The sequence below is a fragment of the Cricetulus griseus genome (assembly GCF_003668045.3).
Source record: "Cricetulus griseus strain 17A/GY chromosome 1 unlocalized genomic scaffold, alternate assembly CriGri-PICRH-1.0 chr1_1, whole genome shotgun sequence".
In the NCBI taxonomy this organism is placed as follows: domain Eukaryota; kingdom Metazoa; phylum Chordata; class Mammalia; order Rodentia; family Cricetidae; genus Cricetulus; species Cricetulus griseus.
The window spans coordinates 44,715,575-44,735,992 of record NW_023276807.1 but is presented as its reverse complement, the minus strand read 5'-3'; the positions used below and the strand labels follow the sequence as shown (position 1 = coordinate 44,735,992).

General features: G+C 41.0%; 1 protein-coding gene across 4 annotated transcripts in view; it reads right to left on the bottom strand.

The window, feature by feature from the left end:
- The window catches only part of Mtus1 (microtubule associated scaffold protein 1), a 143,254-nt gene that overhangs the window by 93,870 nt on the left and 28,966 nt on the right, over positions 1–20,418 (bottom strand). The window contains exon 2 of one of the 4 annotated variants that reach the window (XM_035452665.1): positions 2,148–2,306. The exons of the other annotated variants lie outside the window; for them this stretch is intronic. The gene's annotated coding sequence lies outside the window, so the exon portion shown is untranslated. The remainder of the gene's footprint in view (positions 1–2,147; positions 2,307–20,418) is intronic. 4 annotated transcript variants of the gene reach the window in all.

The following is a 20,418-nucleotide window of genomic DNA, read 5'->3' as shown; positions in this document are numbered from 1 at the left end:
GCATGAGGGTGGTGGAGTTCAAGAGTTGAAGTTGCCTCTGTGAGAACAAAGTCACAGTATGCTGAACTGTATAACACTTCCAAATAGGGTTAACTGATACATTGAAGCCAACCCTGTCCCTTAACTTTCAACTATACTGGAGACTGAGTTTGGAGACAAAGTGTCTAAAGGGGTCAAAAAGGTGAGATGATAGCATAATGGGGGAAACTTATCCACCAGAACTGCTACCCGTCTGAGAAGAGATGCTGGAGCCACATTCCCTGCCCCACCCCACCCTGACCTACAGCCAGGACACAGTAAAAAGAAGTGCAAGTGATCTTAACTAAAGCATCTTCTGCAACAGATGAAGACTAAGGTTGGGAGGGAACCCATGTCCAATCAGTAAATAGATTGAAAAAAAAAACTCACATATTTATATATCAGAATACTTCTTGAACACAAGAATGCATAAAGTTATTATATATAGTATTGCAGTAATAGGAAAATATTACACTAAGAGAAAAAAGACATTCATAAGACTACCTATTAAAATACTGTTTATACAAAATTCCAGAACAAGCAAAACTATAGAAACACAAAGTATGTTAGGGATGATTGTAGCAAAGGACGAAGAGGACAGATAACTGGAATGATGTTTTGGTGGGGGAGGGGGAGCAAAAAAAGGTTCTAAATTCATTTTGCTCATAGTTTCACACTGCCATGAATAAACTTAAAAATAACTGAATTGTGTAAATTCACAGCAAATGTTTAAAATGTCCAGAAAGACTGTGAATCTGGGCCGTGGAGATAGCTAAGAAGGTGAAGGTGTTTTGCTGTGCAGCTGGAGCTCAATCCCCGGAACTGAAAGGAAGGAGAGAACTGACTCCACAAAGTTGTCAGACCTCTACCCATATGCTATGGTGCAGAGGCACGTACATTCTCCACACACATCATCGTTCATTCAGAGGAGGACACACATTCTGACTCTCACCCCATCTCTCCCGCCCCCACCCCCCCAAAAAAAATTTAAAGATTTAAAATCCAGGGGGGTTTGTTTTGTTTTTGTTTTTGTTTTTTTGAGACTGGGTTTCTCTGTGTAACTTCTGGCTGTCCTGGAACTCACTCTGTAGACCAGGCTGGCCGGTACTCACAGAGATCCACCTGCCTCTGCCTCCCGAGTGCTGGGATTAAAGGTGTGCACCACTACCACCCAGCAGGGTTTTGTTTCGCTACACAAATACATTTGAATAAAAGTCTAACAAAATTTTAGTTGCGTTTGAGAAAAGTCCAGATCTTCAAGGTAGAACTACAAGTCATCCATGAGATTAATTTCATATGACTTTCCCCTCTTAATTGTTCAGTGTTGCGCTGTTCACATGTCATTGTGCTGTGTTCTGAGTAAAATATCTGGTGGGGATGATGACACCAAATATGTGACCCTTAAAATTCTGAATTAAGAGCAGCTCTTATTTTCCCACTTTGTAATTTTAATATGCCACATTCAAACTCCAGTGACCTAAGTAAAAAACCCTAATAGGAACCATGAAACACCCAAAAGCTCCAGTGTTATCACTAATAGTGTTTTGTGTGTTCCTGATCATGCAACTTGAAATCAGTGTCTACTGATGCAAAGAGGCTGGAATGTTTCTAGACAGTGTGTACACACATGTGTGCACCCACATAGACACGAATACTCTATATACTTATCAACTCAGAGGCTTCAAATCCTACAAATGAGAGCTACATAACATATTTAGTGTAAATTGGTCAAGTGTTTCACCAGACTATTAAAAGTAATCACTAAACAAACTATTGTCTGGGATTTTGAAACTTTTTGAGGTACAAATTAGTATTTCATTACATTAATTTACTGTGTCTGTATGTGGGAATGTGTGCCATGGCATCCCAATGGAGGTCAGAGGATAACATTTGATAGTTGTTTTCTCCTTCTACCATGTGGATCCCAGGTTTCAAACTCAAGTCATCTGGCATGGTCGGTGAGTCATCTTGCTAACCCCACAGATTTTACCCAGGTATAAAATACATTCAAGCTAAATGTTTAAATCATGTGTGTGCATTCATTTTAATAAGCACCAAATGATATACCTTTCTGCTTCCTTAAAAAAAAAATCTATTTATCATCTATAGTGATCTACCTGCATGTATACCTGTAGGACAGAAGAGGGTACCAGATCTCATAACGGATGGTTGTGAGCCACCATGTGGTTGCTGGCAATGGAACTCAGTTTCTCTGGAAGAGCAGCCAGTGCTTTTAACCACTAGGCCATCTCTCCAGCTCCCTTTCTGCTACTTGAAAGGTGGTGATCCTATAAAAGAATATGGTATAAATGCTCATTTCAGTTTTTTTCTGTTGCTGTGATAAAACACCATGACCCTAAACAAACTTAAGTTTGTAGTGGCTTAGGTTCCAGAGCGAGAGTCCATCATGGCAGGGAAGGCATGACAGCAGGCAGCTGGAGTGGGAAACACTTCACCACACAGGAAGCAGAGTCAACTCAAAGTGGGATAGGAACATAAACTCTCAAAGTCTCCCCTCCCCCAGGACACACTTCCTTCAGCAAGGCTCTCCACCCCAAATGGTGCCACCCTGTGGGGACCAAGTGCTCAAATATTTGATCCTATATGTTGGGGGAGGGGAGGTATATTTCTCATTCAAACCATCAGAAACGAAAAAGAATGAGGAATGGGATGAGGGTGAGTAACGGTGGGGGGGGTGCAAATAACAAAACATGATACTGATGAGAATTTCACAATAAGACCCATTATTTTGTATGCTAACTAGAAAAGAAAGAAAAGGAGATGCTTCTCTGGGCAGGGGTTTAAAGATGATGATGGAGGGATGAAGAGAATCGTTAATAAGAAATGTAAGCTTTATTACCAGGACTATAGAAATTGCATGCCCACATAAACCGAGTCATTAAATTCAAATCATAGAATTTTATTACCTGATCTTTTCCAAAGTGCATAAAACATAGAAGTATTTTAAAAGGCATATACTTAAGTTATTCAAATGGCAAAATTAAGTTATTTTGTAATCAGAAATTATAGCACCAGTCTCACCATCGTCACATTGTATTTTTTAAGCTGTTGCCAGGGATATTATATATATATATAATATATATATGTATATATATTATATATATATATATACATATGTGTGTGTGTGTGTGTGTGTGTGTGTGTGTGTGTGTGTGTGTGTGTGTGTGTGTGTGTATCCTGGCTGTCCTGATACTCACTATGTAGACCAGGCCAGCCTCAAACTCACAGCTGCCTGCCTCTGCCTCCTGAGTGCTAGGAATAAAGGTATTTGTTACTACTACCTGGCTTAGTTTTTTTCTCTTCTAAAATGGCACTAAATGCCTTTGTAATCAACTCCTCTGGAAATATTTTCTGGGAAAAAAAAGTATTATTAACTCAAAGAATAAGGCTACAATTTAAGGTCTCACATGTCTTTTCAACTTTCAGGGGTTGTGTGTGTATGTGTATTGTCAATATTCTTTATAATACATATTAACATGTGTAAATAACAGGCATATGATCTGACTTATGCATTTTGTTTGAAGCCATCCCCTACTATTCACTGTAGGACACAATGCCTGTGACGTACCATTACTGTGAAGGTAAAGCCCTGGACAAGAAGAGGGGAGCTGTCCTTCCCTCAGGAGGTTGTTAAAAGAGGAAGATGGCTTATAAAGCACTTGCATTGTAAGCACAGGGATTGGAGTTCAATTTCTAGAGGCCATTAAAAGGGTGTGGGGGTGGCTCTGGGAAGGTAGGTGGAGGCAGGAATCCCTGTTGCTAAATGTCTACCCTGCTTGGCCTAATTCAAGGGGAGTTCTGCTGAGGAATATTCCTTCACATTGGGTGAAGATGTGTTAACTGTGATTGGTTTAATAAAGAGCTGAATGGCCAATAGCTAGGCAGGAAGAGGTTAGGCAGAACTTCTGGGGACAGAGAGGCCTTGGGGAAAATGAAAGGTGGAGTTAATCGCCAGACAGACAGAGAAAGCAGGAAACACAGGAGGACAGGTGAAAGCCACAAGTCACATGACATTGTGTAGATGAATAGAAATGGGTTAATTACGTTATATGAACTAGTTAGAAACAAGCCTAAACTGCCAGGCATTGGTGGTGCATGCCTTTAATCCCAGCACTCGGGAGGCAGAGGCAAGTGGATCTCTATGAGTTTGAGGCCAGCCTGGTCTCCAGAGCAAGTGCCAGGATAGGCTCCAAAGCTACACAGAGAAACCCTGTCTCAAAAAAAAAAAAAAAAAAAAAAAAAAAACAAGCCTAAACTAAGGCCAAGCTGTCATGATTTCAAAAAAGCCTGCTTTAGAGCTCCAGGCCAGCAAGAATCCTAGCTTGTTTTCAGTTACCAAAAAAAAAAAAAAAAAAAAAAAAAGGAAGAAAGAAAGAAAGAAAGAAAGTGCCTGAGGAAAAACACCCAAGACTATCCTCTAGCCTCAAAACATACATGAATGCATGCATGCTCTTGTTATCAGGACCAATTTCATTCCTCCCCTACTTTTAGGAATTCTACCTAAATGTTATAGAAAATGTGCCAGTCGCATATTCTATGACTTTATCTCACCTGACTCAATAAAGCAAAGACTTCATATTCTGGCAGTTGCAATATAATTTTGCCTCAATTGTTAAGAAGCCTCAAAGTTACTATTTTGAAAACATTAAAGAAAAAAAAAAAAAAAACCAGGGCTGGAGCAATGGCTCAGGAGCACTGACTACTCTTCCAGAGGTCCTGAGTTCAATTCCCAGCAACCACATGGTGGCTCACAACCATCTGTTATGAGATGTGGCGCCCTCTTCTGGTGTGAAGATATACATGGAAGCAGAATATTGTATACATAATAAATAAATAAATAAATAAATAATTTCTTAAAAAAAACCTAAACAAAGCAGAGAGTTAAAACAGTGGAAAGAAACAAACAAAAACAACAGCAGCAGCAAAGTCAAAACCTTGGGGACAAACCATTTTCACCCTCAGGAGAACTTCAAGTTCATCAGGAGTACTTTCTAGCAGAACGAGGTACAATGATCAAGGTCCCTTTTGAAAGAGAAGTCTCAGGAGAGAGTTAATCTCTGATCAAGATGACAGGACAGACTAAATTGCTCACTCAGAATGATTTGGGAATACAACAGGCAGTTTATCCTGAATAACCAAAATGCACACTCTTAAGACTTAGAAGGTCAAGAGTTTCGAATCAGCCCATGAGTAGTGCACATCTATAATGCCAGCACTCAAAAAGGCACCAGGCAGGGAGCCTGCTTTCAAGGCCATCTGAACTGTGACATTGTCTTACCAACAGCAGCAAAATAATAAAGAACTGGAAAATAGTAATAATTATTTCTAAACCTCAGTTTTAAAACAGCTACTCGGGCAAAGTAACTCAGCTCAATGGGTCAAGTGCCATCTTTTAATATATAAATATAAATACAGTTAGGAGTTATAGCTTATAAATCACAAGAATCAGTCTCCTTAGACCCCTTTTCAAGAACATACAAGTCACAGCAGTGGTTCAACTAAACACAATATGCACTCACTGGTAAAGCAGTGAGTGACCTAGGTATGTAGGAGACATGGGCCACTTCTGCTAATACCTCACCAGAGCAAAGAGAAGGCCGTGGAGCACCAGCCGGTGTCAGCCACATCAGGAGAACAATCTTACCTTCTACCCAGGAGTGGGAGAACTGGAAACAGTTGTCCAAAGAAGTCAGTGAGGGACATTCTCTTGTCACTATTCAGTACACAGTACCATACAAAATTAAGACATATACCAATAGCTGTCTTGATGACACTATCTGCTTAAATGATAGACTTTCAGCCAATGTCATTCAGTGATTCAGAGTTTCCAGAGAAGAAAAGGAAACAAACAGATGGGAAGGGAAGGCGGGCTCCTTCTTGTCACTCAAAAACAAAGTGGTTTTTATGACTAATAGGACTGGCTGGCTAGCTACTTGGCCCATTTTCCTCTTCCTTATTTTCCTACATTTCTTGTGGCAAATGCATTCTGGACAAGAACTTAATTGACATTACAGGCACCACCCAACTAGGCTTTCACTGTGAAACTCACAATCCTTCAAGTTCCTTCTCCTTACAGGGCTTGACACAGATGAGCAAAGTAAGGCCTTCAAGTGTCAACATGTTAAGATGCCAGGACCACCTCTGCAAGTGAGCAACCAAATAACACTATATTTGAAAATGACTAACTTTGGTTGTGTGTGTGTGTGTGTGTGTGTGTGTGTGTGTGTGTGTGTGTGTGTGTGTGTTGCTGTTATTTACTGGCTTGGCTACCATAGATTATATTATCAGATAATACTATTGCTTTGGATGTAGAGAGTAGTTAACTCTTGTCATTTTCTAAATGAAGAATTGGGTTAATTAACACTTGCCTAATAGAAACAAAAACCATATGATCAGTAATTCCTTGGAGGTAGATAGTATGAGAGAGAAGGAGTCTATCTTCCCTCTCCATGAACACAGAGGATGTTCACAGAGTCAAACAGCTTCTATAGTAGCCTACAAAAAAAAAAAAAATTCTAGCTAGGCAGTGGTGGCACATTCCTTTAATCTCAGCACTGGGGAGGCAGAGACAGGTACGTCTCTGTATGTTTGAGGCCAGCCTGGGCTACAGAGCTAGTTCCAGGACTGCTATGTAGAGAAATCTTATCTTGAAAAACAAAAACAAAAATTCTATGTATTTGCATCTTGAAGGAAGAAAAAATAGTTCCCACCCAGACAGCAGCTTATCACAATGAGTACCTACAAACCAAACAACCTCCCTGGTTCCTTTTCTGTTCTTAAACCTTCCCCAGGTTTTTGCTAATGTAGTTCAGTTTGGCAAACACACTCTCTAAAGAAAAATGGTGGATACTTTCAGGTTTTGTAGAATGTACAATCTGGAATGTTTTTACTCAACTCTCCTCTTGAAGAATAAATGTAGCTGTGGATAGTAAGATACTATCCAAGTAAACAAACATGGTGTCTCCACTAAAATAACTTACAGAAAAAGAGTTGGCATGTGGGCACTACAAGTACAGTTTGCATAACCCTGGACTAGCCTAATAGCTCCTGCATCAGCACCAGACACCGGCTACACTTCACAATCATCAAAATGCAGATTTCTTTTGGTTTCATCTCTATTGACTCTTTCGGAAAGGTTACTATGTCAGTGCACCTCAGCATGGACTCAGTTCTCTTATAATTAGTATTTACCTCCTTAACATATCCTTTCAAAAGATCTGATACATTTCCAACTTTATAAAGCTTGTCACAAATTATGCAAATTATATTATACTTTATATACATATATATATATTATATATATATATATATATATATATATATATATGTGATCTTTGGTAAAAAGTCAAACTCCTAATCAATGAGACTGTAGAGCCGTTTTAAACCTGAGAACTGAGAGCCTGTTTACTGAAGTTGTGTTGACCTGTTCAAGTTTGGCTCAGCTGCTGAAGACTGTAAAACTGAAAGCACACTCAATAAACAGAAAAAAAAAAACATCTCAATATCTATGCAATGTTAAAGATAAGAATATATCTGATGATTGATGAATGGTTGAATGTCTATGAAGAACCATATATGAGAACCACGCAATTGCAAAGGAGTCTGGCCTTCACCAATTGAAAAAATGGCATCTGCCCTGTCTACCTCAATGGCCACATACAAGTCCCAACCTCCCATTACATCTCGTCATGATGCCCAAACTTTCACCATGTCATGTCTTACACCAGATACATCAAGTACTCATCTGTTACTCATCCCACCCTTCCTTGCTTAAAGAAACTGAGTGTAGACAGAAACTCACCCCATTCCATTTACTTTAGGAAAAGATTCTGTCCTAGCTTAATTTCTGATCTAAATAGTGAGGTCTTAATTTCACCTGGAGGACTCAAAGACCTGTCATCATGAAGCTCTAAAATAGAAGAAAAAAAAAACAGAACTGTACAGTAACAGGATGACACAGTGAGCTATTCCAGTGAACTCTGTGAAACTCTCAGTAATTCACTAACAACTCTTCAAGTTCATAAACAATGATGCTCTTGCTGCAGGTGGTGACCCACACCTATAATCCCAGTACACGGAGGCTGAAGCAAGCGCATTCCTGTGAATTTGGGGACCGCTTGGGCTATATAGCAAGTTTGAGGCAAGCCAGAGCTAAACAGTGATAGCCTGTTTCAGGAAGGGAGGGAGGGAGGAGAGGAGGGAGGTTGCACAAGTGAGGAAAGTCCACATAGAGTGTTAAACAATAATTTTCCAGAGCTGGCCACACTGGAGTGGGCCAAGCTAAGTACTGTTTTGTGCTCATTTTTTTTAACTGCTGAGTTAAATAAATTACAACAACAAATGTATCATCAAAAAACACCTCTCTGAGGCTGAAAGCATGAAGACAACGAAGCAAAGTTTGCACAGTTCAGAAGCAAGCATGGTCGGGCCACCTTCAAGCGTCAGACAAAATGGCCTGTGCCTGTTTTCCAAGCTATGTGGGAGAGTGAGACAATACTTGAGTCCAAAAGTTAGAGGCTAGTCTGGCAACAAGACCTATCTCAAAATTATAAACGATAGATGCTAGATTAGATAAGAGGAAAAGATGTGGTTGACATGAAGAGATTTTTAGACAAATGAATGTCAGACCCAACTTTTCATATTGTCTCAGAAAACTGAGAAATAGGAGAATCAGTTTACCAGAATGAGATGATCAGGTTCAAAGTGCCTTCAAACACAAGGAACCCAAAGAAATGCCCCACAGTAGCCCACAGGCAACAAGAAGTAAGGGAGGTCCAGCAGGGAGGCCCTCCAGGGAGAGGGTATGTGGAAAGTTGTGATAAATTGGAAAAATGAATAGAAACCACATACAGCCTTTGAAGAACATGAGATTTTTCTACAGGATAGAAAACAGGACGGAGTAGGTATTAGTATTAAGAAAAAGCAAACAGGCTAGGCAGCGGTGGCGCATGCCTTTAATCCCAGCACTGGGAAGACAGAGGCAAGAGGATCTCTGAGTTCAAGGCCAGCTGTTAGAGAAACCTTGTCTCCAAAAACACAGAGAGAGAGAGAGAGAGAGAGAGAGAGAGAGAGAGAGAGAGAGAGAGAGACAGAGAGAGAGAGAGAGAGAGAGAGAGAGAGAGAGAGCAAATGAACGAACAACTGTGGAAGAAATAAAACAGCTTTACTACACCACCTTGCCCTCTAATTTAGCATCAGCAGATTAAAGCAAACAGTGGGGTATCACTGAAATGTTCCCAGGTAAAGTGCTTGCTCTACAAGCATGAGGACCCTAGTATCGAGTCTCAGCACCCACATTAAAAACAAAAAAAATTAGTGCATGGTGGTGCACACCTATAACCCCAGAGCTAGGGTATAAAAACAGGTAGATCAATTTAGCTGGAAACAGTGAGTGCCAGGTTCAATGACAGACCCTGCCTCAAAACAAAAAGGTGGTGGTGAAGCAATTGAGGAAGATATCCAACACCAACTTCTGACCTCCACTCATGTGTATGGGCAAACACCTACCCACAAGTGCACACCTATAACCACCTAGCACTAGGGAAGCTGAGGCAGAAGCATTTCAAGGTTAAGGCCAGTGTTGCAGAATATCTGTATATACTGTAAAGGCACCTTCTGATTGGTTTAATAAAGAGCTGAATGGGCAGGAGAGAATGGGCAGGATTTCCAGGGAGAGAGAAAAAATGGGGAAGGATCTAGGTTTGCAGATTTTGCCAGGAGCCTCAGAAGTCACACACATGATACAGAGCAGAGGAAACTAAGTCACATGGCAGAATGTAGATTAATAGAGACAGGTTAATTTAAAAACTAGTTGGGGAAAAGGCTAAGCTAAGGGCAAGCTTTCATAATTAATATTAAGTCTCCATGTCACTTTTGGGGAGCTGGAGGTCCCACAAAGGAAAGTCTGACTACATTTGAGAAAGTTTGCTACAGGCCAGCCTAGGCTACATCATGAGACAGTCTTAAACAGAAAAGCTCATCTATAACAAGAAATTAAAACACGATGAATTAATAATGCACAGTGATATTCACAGACAGAAATAAACATTCTGTTTTCAACACAGTGAAGACAATAGGCAACAGAGAAAGGACAACTTCAAAGCTGTTCTTGTGTAGGATTCTCTTAAGGCAAGAAAGACCATTTTGTCCTTATCTGTGGTTTCACTTACATGGCTTCAATTACCAGCAGTCAGCCTTAATCAAGAAAGTCCATATGGAAAATCCCAGAAATATACAATTCACAAGTGTTAGGTAACTTTAACCACAGTGTATGGTTATAACTGTTCTATTCTGACTGTTGACTCTTACTACACCTACCTGGGTAAGGTAGCCTTTGTAAGTTTTTATGCATAGAAGTAAGCAACATCTAGACAGCTGGGAACCATTTGCAGCCTTCAGTTATGTCCCAGAAGTCTTGGAATGCAACCCTAATAGACAATGGACAACCATGCTTATCTTCCTAAATTCTGTACTTAATAGAACTTTATGTTTAACAATGACACTGAATCTTCCTCACTCCTATTTTCGCTATTTAGAATTTTCTTACCACATGATGCTCCTATCCATTTTCTTTAAACCTTTTTTTTAGGGGTATGTGGGTAGGTCTATGTGAACTCAAAAATCGGGACTTACACATACTTGGGACTTTACTACTGAACTAGAAATGACTTTTAAAAGTAATCACTGACACATAGTCCAATATTTCAAAGCTACCGGCTCTCAGAGTTAGAAAAGAACTCAAAAATGATCTATGGAATTTTAACACCGATCCAACACATTAATGCTCTTTTGGTCCACAAAAGAAACTTCTGCCAACTCCAAAAGAATGTATGATGTTCCAGACAGTTCTTACTTCTGTCTAGACACACTGCCTGTCCAGAGTCATAAAACACACTACTGAACTTTTTATGTAAATTCCATTTAGATTCAAATACAGTAAACTGCCAAGTCAATAGTGTAAGATACAAATTGTCACACAGAAATTTGCACAGGTTATCCTGGGTTGCTTAAATTTGCACAGGTGACCCCATTAGCCATCAGAGCCCAGGCTTCCCCTTTCTCATTGCTCCATCATGCATGACCTTGGATCTGTGGCCCAAAGTAGCACTACTATCTGTGTTTCATGGCAGCAGGCATGAAAACTGCTTTCTGGCCCCTGCTCCTAACAGCAGTGGCTATATTGCCAAGAGGGCAAATACTGGCTGACTACACCTAGCAGGAAATTCCATATAATCACACACGAAGAGAAAATGGAAACTGAGGAACCAGCAGCCATCTCTTGGTGTTGCCTCAGGCCCAGAGAGGCCTTGTACTCAGATCTAAAGATTGGTGTCTGGCATTTCCTGATAGGTTCAAATTTGCACACTGGGTCTCCAGCTTGTGACACCCTTTTGGGAGGCTGGACTCTTGTTCAGTCCATTTCTTAATAATAGTTTTGCTTTTGGATCTTAGAATAAAATCTGTATTCAAGTCAAAACCAAAAAGAGATCATGTGAGTACTACTGCATCATAATGAATACAATTTGGAACACTATTTAAAGCATGAGTTTGACATCTGCCTTGTGCTGGCCATGATTAGGCTCCAGAGAGGCTAACACTACTAGCATTGACAATCAACTGAGGCACATTATCATCATCATCATCATCATCATTATATGTGTGTTACATTATATAATATTATATATTAAACAGTTAGCTAAGTTGCTTTGGAGAAAAAACATCCACATGTCACAGGAGTAATGAACAGATCACATGAGGGGATGCTGATCTGTCGAAGTCAGGGGAAAAATATAGAGAACTTTGTCCGATGGAGAGCCAGGCAGTGCAGGTGGGTAGGATCCAAAGTGCATGGGAGGCTGGAATGTCTCGAGAAAGAAGCTTCCAGAGGCACGGACAGGAAAGGGGGTAGCCGTGGGGGCAGCTCAGAGTTCGGATTCTATTTATATGCTCCCCAGTCTGCCAGAACTGGGAAGACAGACGCTGACACTCGGCATGGCTGAGGTTGTAGCCCACTTTCTATTGGAGACAAGCAGCAAGCAGGACACTGCCAGAATGGAGCCGAGTTGACAGAGTGATGGAGAAGGAATGCAAAGAAAACCCCAGACACGCTCACAAGGCTGACCACTGTGTAATCTGCACCGCATAGGAGAGAGCATGGCACACAACATATGCCCAGTAAATGTCTGTTCAATTAAACATTATTATAAAGGATTACTTCACTTATATTAATATTTAAAGAAGGAAACCACAGAAGATCGTTTGGGAAAGCTGCATAAATAATCTATCATGTTCTGCATTGGTGCAGAAAGGATTTCAAACTTTAGTGTAAATTAGAAGAAACACAATGTTCCCTTTTCTTTACATAAACTAATATACAAGTTTAGGACCTGACTGTAACAACAGGGCTGAAAGACTTAATGACCCATTTCACATGAAGCTTCAAGAAGGCCAGAGAGATCTGGGTTAACATGAATAATATATTAAAACAGAGACTGATGCCATTTAATCATAAAAAGGGAAACAATGTGCTTTTTAAGAACACAAATTTGCCAGGCATGGTGGCACACACCTTTAATCCCAGCATTGGGGAAGCAGAGGCCAGAAGATCTCCAAATCTGAACCCAACCTGGTCTAGAGACCCAGGACAGCCAGGGATACACAGAAAAACCGAGTAATGAAAGTAAATAAACATGTAAATAAATAGGCCATCTGTTGGTAACCCATGTACCAAGCTTCTGGTCAAGATTATGTATTTTTAAAAAGTGGAGGGAGGGGAACAGTGGACAGGATGTATTGTATGAGAGGAGCAAAAACATAAATTTTAGAATTTTTAAGTAGAAAGTATAACAAAGAATTCAGAGAAACTCCATTTATACCACAGGTTAAAAAAAAAAGGAAAAATTACAACTACCTCAACAAAAATATACGCATCTCCCACTCATTCACATAAATTACATACTGAGGTTTGTACATAAGATACTTTTAATGCCAGGTGTGCTGGTACATGTCTTTAATCCACGTACGTGGGTAAGTTATTAAAGATACATAAGATTTTTAAGGTCCTAAATTTCATTAATTAAAATACTTTGTAGGAATAATGAAGTATTACCAAAGTATCTGGAAAACAGGTCCATGTTCATTGGCTCTGAAAGGGGACTCTCGGTGAGCCCAGTAGACACAGAGAGCTGGCAAATCACGTCTCTCTAAAGCTGCCATCACACACCAGAACAAAAATCAGCACCAAAGAAAAGTAACCTTTTCACACACATAAGCAGGGAAGAAACATACCACTCATGAACTGTTTAAGCCTTGTGTATAAAGGGGTTTCTTTTGGTGGGGGTAGAGGGTACCTTTTGTTGTTGGTTTTAGGTGCTGGAGAGAGAACCTTTGGTCTAAAGCCTGCCAGGAAGACACTACCAATAAGCTTTAGCACTGGCCTTATTTTGTAATTTTATTTAATTTTGCTTATTATTATTATCATTATTAATATTATTATTATGTGTTTTTTTGAGACAGTTTCTCTGTGTAGCTTTGGAGCCTATCCTGGAACTCGCTATGTAGACCAGGCTGGCCTTGAACTCACAGAGATCTCCCTGCCTCTGCCTTCCGAGTGCTGGGATTAAAGGTGTGGGCCACCAACACTCGGCTTAAATTTTAATGTTTACTTATTTATTTTGAGACAAGTTCTCACTTAGTTTCCTGGTTGGCCTTGTATTTTGTAGTCCAGGCAGTCCTCCTGTCTCTACGTCCCAGCTCTTATGGAAAAACTGAACGTTGGTACTAGGAACTGATTTCTTCTGTTAAGATTTTAGTATAGCCAGTAGATCTTAAGTAATTCATGGTATACAATCAAAAGACTAAGGGTAGCTGGGTGTTGGTGGCCCATGCCTTTAATCCCAGCAACTCAGGAGGCAGAGGCAGACGGATCTCTGAGTCCGAGACCAGCCTGGTCTACAAGAGCTAGTTCCAGGACAGCCTCCAAAGCCTCAGAGAAACCCTGTCTCGAAAAGCCAAAAAAAGAAAAAAAAAAAAAAAAAGAAAAGAAAAGAAAAAAAAAGACTTAGGGTGCTGGGCAAGGTGGCATACCTTTAATCCTGTCACTCTGCAGGTAGAGGCAGGTGGATCTACGACTGCTCTATGAGTTCTAGGACAGCCAAGGCTACATTGGGAAACTCAGTCTCAAAAAAGTACCAAAGCCATGGGTGGTGTGGAGCTAGGAAGACTGAAGCCCTGGATGATTATGCTAAGGATGCCACCACTGAGAAAACACTCCTAGCATAAGCCTTCTGGAAGTTGTGAGTCGCCACACATCCAATCAGCTGGCCCACTGAGGCTCAACGACCCTGATACCTGCAAGCTTGTTTACAAATACACTTTCAGTCCAAAGTTTTCTTGCTCAAGAACTTCCTGAAACCACCAAAGCAGCATGTGGAGGCCCTACACTCAGTCTTCAAGCTACATTCCTGGGAGATTTAGTTGTCCCACAATGTTTTAATATGGGCCCTTTACAATAACTATACTTCAGTATGCTATATACTCTTTAAATCTGCCTGTATCGTTCGAGTTCTCTAGAGGAACAGAACTGAATTCTGTCATAAGACCTCATCAGACAACTATCCTTCCCAACAAGTAGATATTATATTGTTTGTAGTAACCTCTGTTCCAGGCTCAATGGTTTACACTTGTAATTTCAGCCCTTGGGAATCTGAAGCAGGAAAACTGCCGTAGGTTCAAGACCATCCAGGCCTATATAGTGAGTTCTAGGTTAGCCCAAGCTACAGGGGGAGACCCTGTCTGAAAAAAATAAAAATGATAATCTTGACATTTCCCTATATTCTAGGATTTGTCTTGAAGCAGCGGTAAAGCAACATAATAAATGCTGCAAACAAAAGGTAAGGGGAGGAGCCGGGCATTGGTGGCACATGCCTTTAATCCCAGCACTTGGGAGGCAGAGGCAGGCGGATCTCCGTGAATTCGAGGCCAGCCTGGTCTCCAGAGTGAGTGCCAGGATAGGCTCCAAAGCTACACAGAGAAACCCAGTCTCAAAACCCCCACCCCCAAAAAAAGGTAAGGGGAGGAAAGCAAAGTTTAAATGGCAAAGCTTTCAGTATGACTTAATGGTTTGTAAATTCTAATGTCTTTTCCCTCAGTTTAAACCCCCAGAATAAACTATATTCAACTATCTCACCTACATTCTTCAGAATGTCAAAAGTTAGCAGCTATAAAATTAAGCATGAGATGTCTTATCCTTTATTAGTTAAAAAAAAAGCTTTCTGACCATACCTTAAACAGCATACATACAGTACATATGTAGATATGTAGTTTCCCAACAAGGCAGAAACTACAACCAGACCGCAAGAAACCCAAACTTCAATGCATATGACAAATCCTCACTGTAGACCACAGCAATTCAAAGACCAACACACAGCCCTCCAGTAGTAACAGAATTTAGTGCAATGAGCAACCCCCACAAATAAAGAGTTCTTTCACATTATGCTTGCTTTATATACATTTATTTTCTTTGGAAATTTAAACATTTGAAATACTACTAAAGATCAATTCACGCAGAAACAAAATAAAGCACACTGTGTAGATTGTATTTCTTCACCGACATGTCTATCACAGAAACTCAAGTTAAAAGATCTGGAAACTGTCGGTTCAGAATCACAGGCCAACATACCTGCTCTTTCTCTGTAACACGAACCCTTAGGATCGTGAAAGCTATTTGTTATTTTACAAAATAGAAAAACAGCCCTTAAAGAAGAATGTCTTCCAAATTCCAACAACAGATTATATGACTCAGATCCCTAAATTGCACGCCAAGGAGTTTTGCAGGCAGGCAGTGTACACAAAAACAGACACTGCCGCAGAGGACTGTTTCCTGAAAGAAAATAGTCTCCTCACTAGCAGGGAAACTCAGGAGGGAGATTGACTTACTTCAAGTCATCTTCCCGGGCTAGAGTGTCAGTTCATTTAATCCAATCAACTCATTCTGCATTGAGAAGACCGACTTCTGCAGAGTGTGAATTAAGGTTCCCAGTAGTGTTTGGTCCACTGCTTGCCTCCGAAAGTCACACTCAGACCAGAGTCTGTAGCACAGAACTACCCAAGCTTGCTTGAAACAGAGTTTCAATGCTGGCAGCCCCTAAGACTTCCAAGGCTTTGAAACTATCTGGAGAAAAATCAGGATTGGAATCTATTGCCTCCTCCCTGCCTCATCTTGCTCATTAAGGTATGAAAAATAAAAGTTCATGGAACATTTAAAAAACGCTAATTTTTATCTTCTTTAGCTATGTACTTATAACTACATTAGGTGAACTGGCATGAGTCTATACATTAATACTGCATGAAGAATACCATACACATTAAGAGTAAAGTCAGATGCTAGAGGCAAGGATGCAAAGCAAAACAGTTTTGGAAAACAGCCAGACATATTGATGCATACTTATTATCCAAGCATTCAGGAGACTGGGGTGGGAGGAGCCATGAGTTCAAGGCCTGTCTGACTTACAAATTAAAATTTCATCTCAAAAATACAAAACAAAATAACAAAGCTTTAAAGACATTCCCTACGGAAGGGCCTAGACCTGGCCCAGGATGATGTTGTAGACTTTGGGGAGCCCCTTTTGAGGGCCTTACCCTGCCTGGGGAGTGGAGGGGGGATGGGTAGGGGCAGGTGGGATGTTGGGGGGAGGGGAGGGAAAGGGAGAAGGGATTGACATGTGAAGCAAGCTTGTTCCTAATTTGAACTAATAAAAGAATAAAAAAAAAAAAAAAAAAAAAAAAAAACCAAAGGTCTTTCCTAGCCATCCGCCATGGTGGATGGATGGAAGGCCCGAGCTAACATGGGGTTAGGTCGTTAAGCAACTATAACAATACCTCGTGCAGTTTGCCAAAAAAAAAAAAAAAGAAAGAAAGAAAAGACTTTCCCTATGGATATATGCAGCAAATGGTCTGTGGCTTGAAGCTACAGGCTTAAAATTAAATACAGCCTTTGTTTGCCAGGTAGTTTTTATGTGAATTTGACGAATGCTAACGTCAGTCATCTGAAATGAAGGAATTGAGAAAATCCCTCCAAAAGATTGGGCCACAGGCAAGCCTATAGACCATTTTCTTAATTTGTGATTGATGGAGGATGGCCCAGCCCAATGTGGGTGGTGCCATCCCTAGGATGGTGGTCCTAGGTTCCAAAGGAAAGCAACCTGAGCAAGCCAGGAGTACCAAGTTAGTAAGCAACACCCTTTCATGGCCTCTGCATCAGAGTTCCTGTGTCCAGGTTCTTGCCCAGGTTTGAGTTCTTGTCTTGACTCCCTACAATAATAAACAATGATGTGGAAGTGTAAGCCAAATAAACTCTTTCCTCCCCAAGTTACTTTGGTCATGACACTTCATCACAGCAATAGAGACCTTAACTAAGACACTTTGTAAATCCAAACACGAATCCCTATTGTTTAGAATAGCCAGAGTGAGCACACCACAGGACATTTAAATAAAGAGACTCATAATTATGACTGTTATACTGTGTCTTCTAAAACAGAAATTACTACTCTTGCTTCCCAGAAGCAGCAGCCAGCTCTTCCGTATTGATGTCATACCAAAGAAGTTGGCTACAATCCTTGATGCCAATTAAGATAAGAAACCAGTACACTCAGTACTCTTCTGGGTCACAACACAGTATAAATTATTCTGCAAAGAAAAGCTGAGCCAGATTACAACAAACTGTGTGTCCAACCTCTTTTATAGCACATTATCACTCAAGGAGAAAGACATTTCAGACCTTGCTCCATGAACAGCTAGAGCAGTTCTTCCAGTTTCTGACACTGCACAGCCACCTAAGACTCATCTCAAAGAAACACCAAGGGACAAAAATCAGAGACAAACAAAAACAGATACAAGGCACCCTTGAGAAAGCACTGGCATAGAACCAATTTGAGATTAGGTAACAACCCTGATTAATCTATATTAGACAATCAGGAGGTTAGATCCCCCAAAGGTAGATTTGTGAGAAAAGCTATCTGCCAGGAACAAAATTATCCTTGAGTTTCCTAAGGGCAAGAAGAGAGGGAGAGAGACAGCCCTTCCCCCCTTTCCACAAAGATTACTAATAAGTTCATTTAGGCTAAACAACTACTTGTCATTCCCCGATTCCTGAACTACCCGTAGGAATGCAGGGTTGGGAGGATTAAATATAGGAAGTTTTCAAATCAGAACCGAAGGGCAGTCAGTGCACACCTGGGATGGAATCTAAGCCTTGTGCAAGTGCTAGGCAAGTATTCTAACCACGGAGCCACACCTCAACTCTGAGGCTTTGAAATCATTCTGTAATCTTCCCATCACAAAGGCCAGGCTGGGCAGCAGGGTCACGGTGTCCTTTAGGATAGTCTCAGGATGTACTGGGGTTATCTGAAGCAGTCTAAGAGCCCTGTGTCTGTGCCATTTACCTACCCAAAGGCAAAATTATTTCTTACTTGAATGTGTATTGTGAAAACCCAACAGACTTCTCATGAACTTTGAATTCAACCACTCCAGTTAATGACAATCAGCTGTGACATGTGGCTCCACTCCTGTATCAGCAGCTAGCACTTCCATAGGGGAGACATGGGCCCAAAGGTGTAGAAGTAGGTAAGGGGTGCTGACCCAAATTGTTCCCAAGCCCACATTCTCCCCAACTCTGCAGCCCTCACACTCGGACCCCTTTAATGCCATCACCTCATTATACAACACCTTCAGTGGCAGGTCCCCTCTTTAACCAAATATCTTTCCAAGTTCACTTGGTGACCTTAAATAGACACAGGTTTCCAGGCTGATTCCCAAGCCCAAATCCCTTTACTCCATACACTAAGAATTCAGGAAAACCTACTCGAGTACTTTGAATGGGAAACGTCCCTCAGAGGCACCTGTAGTACTATTTGGGGCTGGCTATGGGATTTCTAGGACATGAAGCCTTGCTGAAGGAGGCATGTCATTGGGGCATAATATTATATTCCAGGCTCTGAGACACAATAGCTTCATCCACTTCTGGCTTACTCTCCCTGCTTCCTGTTTGCCATTGAGGTGTGAGCCCTCAGCTTCCTGCTGCCGGGACTCCCAGGCCTTCCAAGCCTGATACTCCTAACCCTCTGGAACTAGAAGCTAATAAAGGGTATCTGTAAGTTGCTTTGGGTTGTAACATTTTATCCTACCAACAGAGAACAGTAAGCTCTCCGTTTTTTTGAATAAATGTAGAAAACTTTGGACTACAAAGTGTTGGATGCTATAAGCAGAGATTAATGGGCCATTCTAGCTGGAGCCTGGAAGACAGTGGTGCTGACAGTTGTGTTGGTACAGGTCGTGGTCAAGAGATTTCAGAGGAGAACAGAGACTGTACTAGCCCCTGGGCTAGAGGTCATCCCTGTAACATTTGGCAAAAAATTTGATGTCTTATATACCCTTTATATAAACCTGCCTGGGACCAAATTAACACATAATGGACTAGTTTCTTGGGTGCAGAAAATTTCCAGACAACAAAACATTGAGTCCATTTTTCTTCATTACTCTAATGCACACCTGTGGAGTAATCCTTTTGTCTACACCTACTTCAATAAAAAAGGAAAAGAAGATGTTATGTTTGAAGAAAGGGCAATAGGAAACTTAATGTTACCCTAAAACATATGATGGAAAAGATGCTTTAATTTTTTATTCTGGTTTTTCGAGACAGCGTTTCTCTATAGTTTTGGAGTCTGTCCTGGAACTTGCTCTGTAGATCAGGCTGGCTCAAACTCACAAAGATCTGCCTGCCTCTGCCTCCCAAGTGCTGGGATTAAAGGCGTGCACCACCATCACCTGGTTAGATGCTTTAATTGTTAAAAAGACTGAGGAGGAATGTGCTCTGCACAGAAACCTTGGGAAAAGTGCTGGGGGTGGAGGCCTCACCCTCCTAAGCTTCCAATTTGTATAGGAAATCCTAAGAAGTTTATCTGCTAATGTAGTTCAAGAAGGGCGAGAGTCCACCCCAAGCTGGCAGGGGAGTCCATGTGGCACTAGCTTTACAGACATGAGAGATGTAAGAACCGCAGATTCTTCCTTCACAGTATTCAAAGAGCTGCTGAGGCCAGGCAACATGTGCTAGAGTCTGAAGGAAGGTTCTGAGAGACCAGGAAGCCCTGAAAAGCCATTCTGTGAAGATATAATAGTGAAGCCTTGGGAGACCAAGATGCTGGAGATGCCACAGCTGTAAGACATCTTTCCAGGAGAGCTACATATAAGTGGAACCATCCAGAAAGATCTGTTTGTTGCAGGCGACAAAGCTAGAGGTGGAGAGCCACCTAAGTGGCTCAGCCACCAGACATGAAATTGTGTAAGGATCTGATGTTTGGCTGGGTTTGGAGCTTTACTTTAGTA